The sequence below is a fragment of the Eleginops maclovinus genome, chromosome 24 (assembly GCF_036324505.1).
Source record: "Eleginops maclovinus isolate JMC-PN-2008 ecotype Puerto Natales chromosome 24, JC_Emac_rtc_rv5, whole genome shotgun sequence".
In the NCBI taxonomy this organism is placed as follows: Eukaryota; Metazoa; Chordata; class Actinopteri; order Perciformes; family Eleginopidae; genus Eleginops; species Eleginops maclovinus.
In genome coordinates this window covers 8,328,423-8,338,569 of record NC_086372.1, presented here as the reverse complement: position 1 = coordinate 8,338,569, position 10,147 = coordinate 8,328,423, and the positions used below count along the sequence as shown (strand labels likewise).

At 42.3% G+C, this 10,147-nt stretch overlaps 1 protein-coding gene across 2 annotated transcripts in view; it reads left to right on the top strand.

Annotated features, from left to right (window-relative positions):
- The first annotated feature begins 218 nt into the window (after positions 1 to 218).
- The window catches only part of lancl1 (LanC antibiotic synthetase component C-like 1 (bacterial)), a 29,048-nt gene continuing 19,119 nt past the window's right edge, over positions 219 to 10,147 (top strand). Inside the window, exon 1 of one of the 2 annotated variants that reach the window (XM_063877676.1) lies at positions 219 to 351. The gene's annotated coding sequence lies outside the window, so the exon portion shown is untranslated. The remainder of the gene's footprint in view (positions 352 to 10,147) is intronic. The other variant, XM_063877677.1, reaches the window with a different exon arrangement.

The window sequence follows — 10,147 nt, the reverse complement described above, 5'->3', positions numbered from 1 at the left end:
AAACCACATTTATAGTGCATGTTAAAGCAACTCTATATTCATCACTGTGTATCCCCCAGGCCCCCGCTAGCCCCCGGCCCAGACTTCGTCTCAGCCACGGTGGGCAAGTCATCAGAAGCAGCTTGATCGGTTCCGGATGCATCTCTGAGGCGTTGAAATCCACTCCAATGTAATCTGCTGTGTGTCTGTTTAGTGTGTCCGTCTACTTCTCCGGCAAGTTGAGGAGAAGCCCCCTCCAGGAAATCCTGCATCAGCGCCGACCAGATTACCCATCAGAGCGTGACCAATGTCAGCAAGCGCAGAGCGGAGTAATGCGGCCTAATGGCGAGACAAGCCAGGGACTCTTTAAAGGTAATGAATACACAATGTGAGCCCAAGGCGGGACGAGAGAGAGGGTGGCGGAGGGGGGGCAGGGAGTCGTGACCAGACTGGTGAGGAGGGAGAGATAACCACACTGTGTGGGAATGGAGAGGAAGGTGTTTATTGGGACAAAATAACAGGAATACCTCACACAGTGGATACACAGTTTATGAACCCCGCACTCCAACTTGTTCTTGCTAGTTGAGTCTATCAGTTGTCGCGCAGCAAGACAAAAAGGCTTACTTTGGATCTCGCCAAAGTTATCCTTAGGAGTTTTATCCAATCGTGTGACCTTTATCCGTACCACAGGATCTTTTAGAGTACATTTTCACATTTCCAATTGTTGTTGGCACTTTAAGGACAGTTTTTTGTGTCTCTTTCTATATTGTACTCAAAATTAAACTCCTGAGGTCCCTGTTGAACATTTCCAAGGCATGATACTGTACAGATTTAGATATTCCAAGTGTGTATTTGTGATTTCCCTTCTCTAGGCAGCCGAAATCCATTTCAAGTCTTCAACCTACTTGAGAAAGTTCCACGTGAATCATCATATCCAGCATTATGTCTGCTTATGTGTTTTATTTACATCCTCTGGAGCGGGACTCATTTAATACAGCCACACTGCATTTGCACAATAATACAGATAGTCAAGGATCTTACGCAAGTAGAACTATGCGTTGGAAGATGCTCAGCAGCTACAGCAAAGGCTGAGGCGTGACCAATGTCGTTATCAATGGTTCAGTTTGTTTCCGATGTGCTTTCCCAAAATCAAGTTGAATCCAAACCATAGATTGTATAAAAAGCTATAGCCCTCTTTGTCTTTTATGGCAGTCAGCATCTTTGTTTTTTGTCCGTGGATATCATGTTGCGCAAGACGTTGGAGCAATGTACAATCAAACACTGCGTATACCTTGATGTTGAATGCAAACCAATGAGGAGAAGGCTGGTTTCCTGCTGGCATAGTGAGAATACATGTTTTAGGTGCTACTGGGCTTCCTTTTTCAGAGCTGTAGGTTTCCACTTGACCAAACCAAAAGCTTTAATGCAGGCCTGTTGGAGGTCCACCCTCAGTTTAATGTCTAAACCGTATTTAACCTTCTCAAGCAGCAGTGAACAGAGCGAAGAATGGAGGTGAGATGAGATGAGGAGAGAGTGGTTGCAGTAATTCTCAGTTACTCTCCCGCTCTGTTTGTGTGCACAGCCTTTCTCTCGCCATGCCATGATTCTCAGCTCGTGTGTAACAAAGGCTTCCGTCAGAAGTAGGGTCGATTTTCAACCGGAATTAAACTTGATCAGAGCGGCTCTTCACTTTGCTGATATCCTCCAGTGGAAGCCTACGGACTCATTGCTGGTCTCTCTTTATGTCGGGTTTCTCTGTTTTAATCTTGTTTCACCTATATATCTCTCCTTGGCATGTATGGTAGTGAGCTTGAGTAGTGCTGTAGGCCATAAGGAAGGCTTAGCAAAAACGGCGGAAAGCATTGTGATGACATACTCACAAAGTGACATTTTGGCTGTCATGCTTTTGACTTACAGTCTCATAATTTAGAGCTGCTCCATGGATGGCAAGGTTGCTCGTTCCACTACTTTGGTTCAGACTGAATTATCTCAACCACTGGGTGGATTGTCATTAGTTTTTGTATAAATATTCATGGTGCATGGAGCAGGAATCCTAATTACATTTGTGAGCCTGGCTTTTATCTAGATCCACCAGTAGTTCAAACATTTGCCTTTAAATCTACTTTTCTTGAACTTGTACTTTTTAAATTAACAGAACTTTTGATATACCATTTAGCATTCATTCTTATTAGCACATTTTACAATGTGAAATATCGTACCTTTTTTAAAACCAATAACGATCATTCCCTAAAACTGACCAAGTTATTTTGCTAGCTTATCCTAAAGTAGTGGTTTTGTGTTCCACGTGTTACGTTTTTATGTTGATTTTAGGTTTGACTTTCACTTGTATAGAACAGTTGGTGCAGTTTGGTTAATTTGATAGCCAATGCCAGCGAATACCACAGATAACACCCAGTGTTATCGGCTTATAACAATCTGAATGAGCAACAGAACGAAATACAGCCATGCTGCTACAAATAATCAACAGTTTCTACCCTCCCTTTATTTCTATCACTCCTTTAAGCCCTCCAGTTGTTTAACTTAATGTATAAGGTGCATTCTGATAAGATAGTGAGCACAGGAGGGGGTATCATGTGGACTGTAGATCGACTTGTTACACACAGAGCTCTTGAAGTCTCTCTTAGCCTCAGGAAACCCATTATTTGGATGATTACCTTCTGTTCATGAGCCAAAGCACCACGGCGAGGGCAACAGACAGCAGTCAAAACGGACTCGGGTTTAAATGCGGCTCAAAGACCACACAGTCTATTGCCTCCTATCAGGAGGGGAAATCTGTCAGCCCAAATTGATCCGTTTCAACACACACCCCTAGATTACATTCTACCAGAGATTAGAGAACAGATATTTTCTTTTGTCAGCACATTCCTCCAGTCTCACTCGTTGAAATTATTCAATCTTAATTGGTTTTCAGTATTGGGGACAGATCCTACATCTCATATAAATTAGCTCACATTATTGAATTTATAGAAATGTGATCTGTATTCATAATTGGAATGACAAATGTTTTACCACCGTTTCTGTCAGGCCTCCATTTAATCCGAAAGAAGTCAAATAAAAAAATGTACCCTATAGTTGGGTTAGTAAGTCCAGACTATGTGTTTAATCAAAAAATAACTAATATTCTGAAAATGATTTTACAAAAGCAACAGTTTTGTTGCCGAAATAAGCCTAGTTTGAAGTGTCATTCAGTAAAACACGGGGTTCATTGTTTTTCAAAGTTGCAATAGGAAAGTGTTAACTGTTAGGACATGGTGGTTAACTTAAATGCTCGTGACTTAATGGATAGTTTATTTTATTGCATTCTTTAAAAAGCCAACAACAGAAAGCAGGCCTTGCAGAATGATAATGTAAAATGTATAAAGTGTACACAGTTTTCTTCATGTGTTTGCTCATGCAAATTTAAAGGACTTTTTGTTGTCACTTCTACATTCCGTCTCTACGCCCCATTAGTCTGCATCTTCTCCGCTCTGCCTCCTGCATGTTAAACCTGTAGAGTTCCGCCAGGCTTCTGATTCACAGAGAATAAAGACTAAAACCTGGTCCAAAGATGTATGGCTCTGAAAATGGCAGCCTTATATTTGAGCCACTTGAAGGGGGCGCTTGATTTATTGTCGAGTTATTCACGCTCGAAACTTTTAGTAGCCCTTATGTCAAGATGTTTTTTTCACTGTTCCTTTTAAGTACGATTCCATCTGCTGTACAATTGCGTAAGCCAACGACCTTCCCTTGAGAAAGACGTCATCGACTTTTTCTCACCCGCTGCCGTTTTTTATCTTTTTCCAACTGTCCTTAATTTGCAGTCATCACTTGCAACCTACTAATAATGTCTTTTACTTAACCGGGGAGGAGAGATAAGTAGAGGAGCATCTGAAATCAATGGAGGAGGATTAAGGAGGACCCTGGGGCTTCCAGCATCTCTATTTAGACTCTTTCTCCTTAGCACCCCGAGGACAGGTAGTATGACATACCTTTAGGCTAAATCGCCTTAAAGATATCTTAATAGTACAATATATAATACACATGTTCCCAGTTTTCTCCTTTTTTTGGTGATTTTGTATTAATTTGAACCTTATTAGGATTTTAAATGTTGCTGTTCCTAATAGCAAAAGGTTACGTTGCTGTACAGCGCAAGGGAACACATAGGTGGGACCTTTTTTTTAAAGCTGACATTTCAATTTCAATTAATATATTCGGGCGTTACATCCGAGGATTTTGAAAGCCGTGCCTTCTTGGAGATGCTGGGGAATTATGGAAATGCAACCTCAGCAAGGAATTGACTGCCCTCAGCTAGGAAATTACTCTGCGACAAAATAATTAAAAGCCATGTCTAATTTAAATACATGCCTGTGCACTCTGAAATACCCCTCAGACCCCCTCGGTGCGAGTCTGGAATATATGCCGCCTCCACAGGTTTTGAAGTGAAATCAACCCGCGGGCGTCTGCTCAGCAACAATGATTGGACCTGCCTTTGAAAAGTGTAACAGAGAAGACCTTCTGCGGATTCAAAACGGGGCCTTGCTCTGTGTGTGTGTTTTCTGTGTGTGGCTCCAACCTGCAGGGGCAATACGGTGAGAAAGACACGAGTACACAATATGATATTTGCACTCTATATGTGAGCATTCAAACGTCTTTCTCCTGCTTGTATGCACACACATCTGTACTGGCTGGTGGGTAACAGCCCCATTATAAGGCAGTGAAGCGGCTCAGCCACTATCCCAGGCCTTGCTGACAAAACTCTAATGTATAGGGCCTTGTGCTCTCTGTGCTGGGATTCAATTAGGCTGCCTAACAGTAAGGCCCGCCTGGAATGGGGTGGAGGAGTTAGAGCCCTGTCATACGGGCCCAGTGGGGCGGCACGCCTCCACTCTGTCTGCCTAATACTGGTGTCACCGCCGCAGGGAGAAGCCCACTGCCCAGCGCTCTGAATCGCTGGATTAATCATTTTATTTGTTTTGTTTTTTTAAGGTCTTTTTCACTTTACAGCTGCACTGAGTAAGGATTTTATTTAAAAACAGCATTTTGTCAGCCATAAGTTGTGGATTTATGCTCTCATACTCACACTTAGTCTGCAGAGGTGTGAAATTTTCTTTTTCTGTCGCAAGTGAGTTAGAAGAACCTTAACAAAATAAAGTATGAGGACCACACAGCATGACCTGGAGGCTTGTTTCTGTCGTTTCCTTCTCTAAAAGGTATGAGAGGAAAAATGTGGACTTTTATAAAGCCAAGATGCCTCAGTAAGTCTTTCAGTTCAGCACAAGTACAAGAATGAGAAAAATAAAGATGTATTTGTAAAAGAAGGAGGTATTGTGTGACTCACCTCAGTGGATACGACATGAAAACCTACTATATATATTTTTAAGTCATTTCCTCGGTACTGTTTTGAGCAGGCTTTACTCGAACAGGGGTAAATATTGCATTTTTTGGGGACTATTTCGAGCTGCAGAATAATAAATAGTTATTGCTCATGCGTCACGATTGTCATTGGGGGAAATAATGTCGATATTCATGGTGATAAAAGAGCAACGTTGTTGAATCTGTTTTTAATTTGTTTCCAGTATGGATGCATTTACAAATTGTCACTTTTTTTTTTATACATGTGTGATTAAAACCCCCTTCCTACTCTAAGAATACATCCTTGAAAATCTACAACCGTCGACGGGGTGTAAATAAAGAGGAGCAACTTAAAAATCCAGTAAATCAACACCATAAGCTTTTTGTGAGTAATTATATAACTAATACCACTTTCTTTGGGGTATGAACTGTGTGGAGACGCATCAGAATTGTATTTTCTTTTTAGATGTGGTCATGTGGGGAATATCTGACTGTGCAAAGAGTAGTTTCATGCTTTGAATTGCCATAAACGGGGTCTTGCCCTGACACATTTCATCCTTGGATTTGTATAAACTGGCGAAGAATTTTCAGCCTGCAATCTGCCATGCTTCACGTGGAGCCCACTTTGCCCTTCCATTATCAATGTTCTGAACGGTCCTCTCTTGTGTTCACTCAAAAACATCACGTCCGCCTCCTTTGACCTCCCTCTGAATGGTGCAGCTGCTGAACACTATATCTTTATTTCAGCATCCATTCTTGCCGTGTGAGGCCGTGTCTGCAAGCTGGGCCAAACAACTTTCCCAACATGAAATGTGTAATCAGGGACAGAACCTCAGAAGCACACACTCTTCGAAACGCTCAACGTGAACATGCAAGCGTAACCAGGTAGAGCTATTCCTCGCGTGTCTGACGTCGATGCCTCAGTGGGACGGTGGCCCCACAAGCAGTGACTCAGCGTGGGATAATCAGCGCCGAGCCGAAACCGGGATTACGTTGGGGCGGGTAGCACGGGGCGATAGGCTGTGCGCGAGCAAGGTGACTGGGATTTTGTGGGAAGGAGGGGTTCTCGCGCCATCAGCAAACCCAGCGTGGGATTGGATAATCACCGACCCAGCAAGGGCCCCAAACCTGGGTCCGCTAACCAGCCATCATTGAGTGCAATCACGGAGAGGGAGGCCCATCAGAAAGAGAGGAACAAAAGACACAGCAGTCTGACAGCAACACTTTTAGGTGAAATAAATTGAGTAGCTGGCACTTGAATTCAGCTTGTCAGGGAAGATCTGTTAAATATTTCTTGGCAGAGGACAAAAAGTAAAAGTCGGAAACTAATTTTACAATCAGCACTGATCGGAAGAGAAAGAATATTCAAATATATGAAAGTGTTGAATGTGTTATAAATAAGTCGCTGTTGAGCTAGTCGGAGGGCATTTGTGATTACCAAAAAACGTGGCTAGAAATAAGCAAGCTAATACACTACATCCTTATAAGGTGTTGAGTTAAAAGGGATTTCTTTAATATTGACCACTTTCGGGTCATACCGAGACTTCATAATCATTATTATACAAGTGTATGTCTTTCAAAGCCGCTGAATATCAGAATAATTGGCTTATTTAGAATTATGCCCGTGTTAGTTTTTCTGTACAGATAACCATTGGGATCATTAACACGAAAGCTTCTCCGTTTTTCTTTTAATTTACCTAATTGCATTGCTCTTCACAGATGAATGCGCTCAATAAGAGCCTTTTTGTTATGATAACTGGCAAACATGCAATTACAAGTCCCATTAACATCCTTTTGAAAGATGCACAAAAGAGACGGACTGAATACATGAGACAAAATTACAGACAGTAGATACCCCTGCCTCGGAAACACAATGAAGCCTTCAGCAGTTTACAGAGGAGTTGGAGGAATCACTGGGGGCAGGAAGGGGTGGGGGTCATTTTAAATCACACGTTAATTCAAAAGATGATGACAGCCATTGTGAACATGCTTTATGTCGAGTTTAACCCCTGAAAAAGAATGCCATTTACTGCTTCGGCGTCCTCTGGTAGACGAGTAGCTGATTTTGGTATTCTCTGAATGTGGAGAAGGTGGGCGGCGATAATATCTTTATAATTCCTTTCTGTTGTCTTTTTATGAGGAACTACAATGGCATTCGGAAAGTAGACCTTTTGCAAAGTTTAATGGTGCATTCACGTGCTCCTCAAGTTTTTGGAAGTTGTTCGTGTCATATTGGTTTGACTGTGCACTGTATGGAGATGTTTTGAGAGGGCGGGATCTTTGACTCTGTTGTTAGATGTCCTGTGGTTTGAAACGCTAGCCAATGGAAGCGCGAGAACTTTGGGAGTTTAGAAAAACACACTATAGGAAATGGGAAAACCCCAAAAAGCATGATAGTCCCCCTTTAAAAAAAAGCAATACTACATAAAAACAGGCATGTTTGGGATGTACTGAGCTATTCACAACCTGTTAGCCAATGGTAGATAGAATGGGAGGATGAAACCCTCTTTATTTGTCCCATACATGCACACAGCAGAGCACACAGTGAAATTGGTCCTCTGCATTTAACCCATCCTAGTACTAGGAGCAGTGGGCAGCTATTGTGCAGGGCTCGGGGAGCAGTGGGGATTGGAGGTGTCCGGTGCCTTGCTCAAGGGCACCACCGCAGGGCATAGGAGGTGAACTGGGACCTCTCCAAGCAGCAGTCCACTTTCATGCATGCTTCCTCTTCAGCTACAGCCTCAGGTTTTGTTTTGTCCTGTCTGGAAAATAGGATTAAAGTTAACACAGAAATGGATTATTATCCTGTCTGGAAGCATCAGCATGTCTGAGTAAAGAAACAGATAATCGGAGTTCACTCAGTGTGCTCTACAGAGATATATTTATGTTGTCTGACGAACACCCATCCGTGCTTGCTGAGGATTCAGTCTTCAGGCTGTCTCTCACATCTTTCAGAAAACATAAACAGACCTTTTTTAAGTCGGTACATGTTTTATCAACTTCAGGGGTTTTGTTGAAGTGACTGATTCAATTCCTGGTACACCCTCAAACCTTGGACCAAAAATGAAAGTAATTCCTGAGAAGAGAGGTGAAGAAATACTGATCACCCCTACGCATGACATCTGTGAACTTTGACAGATTGGTCCAGCTCCCAATATGTGAAAAAATGAACCATTTATAAAAGTCAAACTAAAACAAACATTGCATTACAACCGTTGAGTTCAGTTCTATATTTCCAGAAACCTTTTTAGAACATATGGCAACAGTATCCTATGATACAATGTCCAATTTTTCATAGTTTTTTCCACCTAAATATCATCTTGGAACATGGACCTCTGCCTCTGTTTCGAGATTTCTAATGATACACTGTACACTGTCACCCATGCATACCCTCCCAGTATAAGTCCATCCATTGACAATGACTGTGTCTGACAGCAGAGATAAGGTTCCTCGGGTTGCTTTTCTATCAGTATGCATCACTTACACACCGGCACTTCACTGGCTGTGTTCTCTCATGGGAGACGGGATGTCCAACCACAGTGTCTGGACAGAGACATGAGTAGGGACGGGGCTGAGTGTGGGCTACAATCCCCTTGGCAGTTATTCTCTGCAAACCAAAATACCATTTTACTGTGGCCACAGGATACTTAAATAAGGTTTTTTTGAGATTTTTTTAGATCTTCCCAATCTTGGATGGACTATCGGGAGTAGCTAGCTCCTTCAAGTAACCTCCATCTTATTTTTAAAGCTTGGCATATTAGGAAAAACACACTTTGCTTATTTGGCAAGCGTTGGATGAGAAAAATCGATACCAATTTCTTGTCTAGCTACATCCCGCAGTCAATTAGCATAGCATATTCAAACTTAGCTCATCTTAGTTTTGCAGAAAGACGAGAGAAAAAGCTAGCCTGCTTTTTGTCCCAAGGAAACAAAACCAACATTTAATGCCTGAAAATACATGAATTAACATGCATCTCCATTGGCTTGATTCTTTCAAAAATCGAACCGTAAACACTTAGCCGTTTGAGTCGGTGAACATCCTCAATACCTATTTCTGCATTTCAAGAAACCAGTTAGCAACACACACACCAACAGCCTCGAGAGAAGGACATGACCACACCTCGTCCTGGCTCATTATTAATGAAGGGGTCAAGTTGGACACAAACCCTGAGCAAGACATGACATAAAGCGAGAAACCTGATATGAATACAGAAACAAACAAACCGAGCAGGGGAACAGGCTGTGGTGTGACATTTTAACTAATGACTAGTTCTTTGTTTGTGTACCATCAGCATTTCCTCAGCATGCTGCGAGTTATGTTTGGTCAACCTGCTCCAACACACATAATTGGATAAGTTGATGCTTGTGAAGAAAACCTCCCACAGAGCCCGGCTCTCCCAGCGCTGCTACTCCACAGCACCTCGTGATATTATTTGGTAGGTGATAACAAAGCTTTTAGAATTATGAAACACCTATTTTTCTTTTTTTGCAAGCCTTTGCAATTGATAAATGTAATATTAAAGTATCATTACTAAACATTTTTAAGTAAAGCAACTGCTTCAATTAACTCAAGAAGCTCTCCCTTCCATCGGGCCGTGCAAAGTTTCGGATTCAAAAACTCAGAGAGTGCACCGCCAGCCTTATGATTCCCTCCACGTTCATCCAATTCCCAGCCACTCGCAGATCAATAGCGGCCTTTGAGCGAGGCAGCGTCCCTATTGTGGCAGCATGCTTCCCAGCCAAGCTGTGGCGCAGCTAAACCATGACAGATTTATCCTGGCCTGGTTCTCCCATTAGTTACCAACACGAGTGAAAA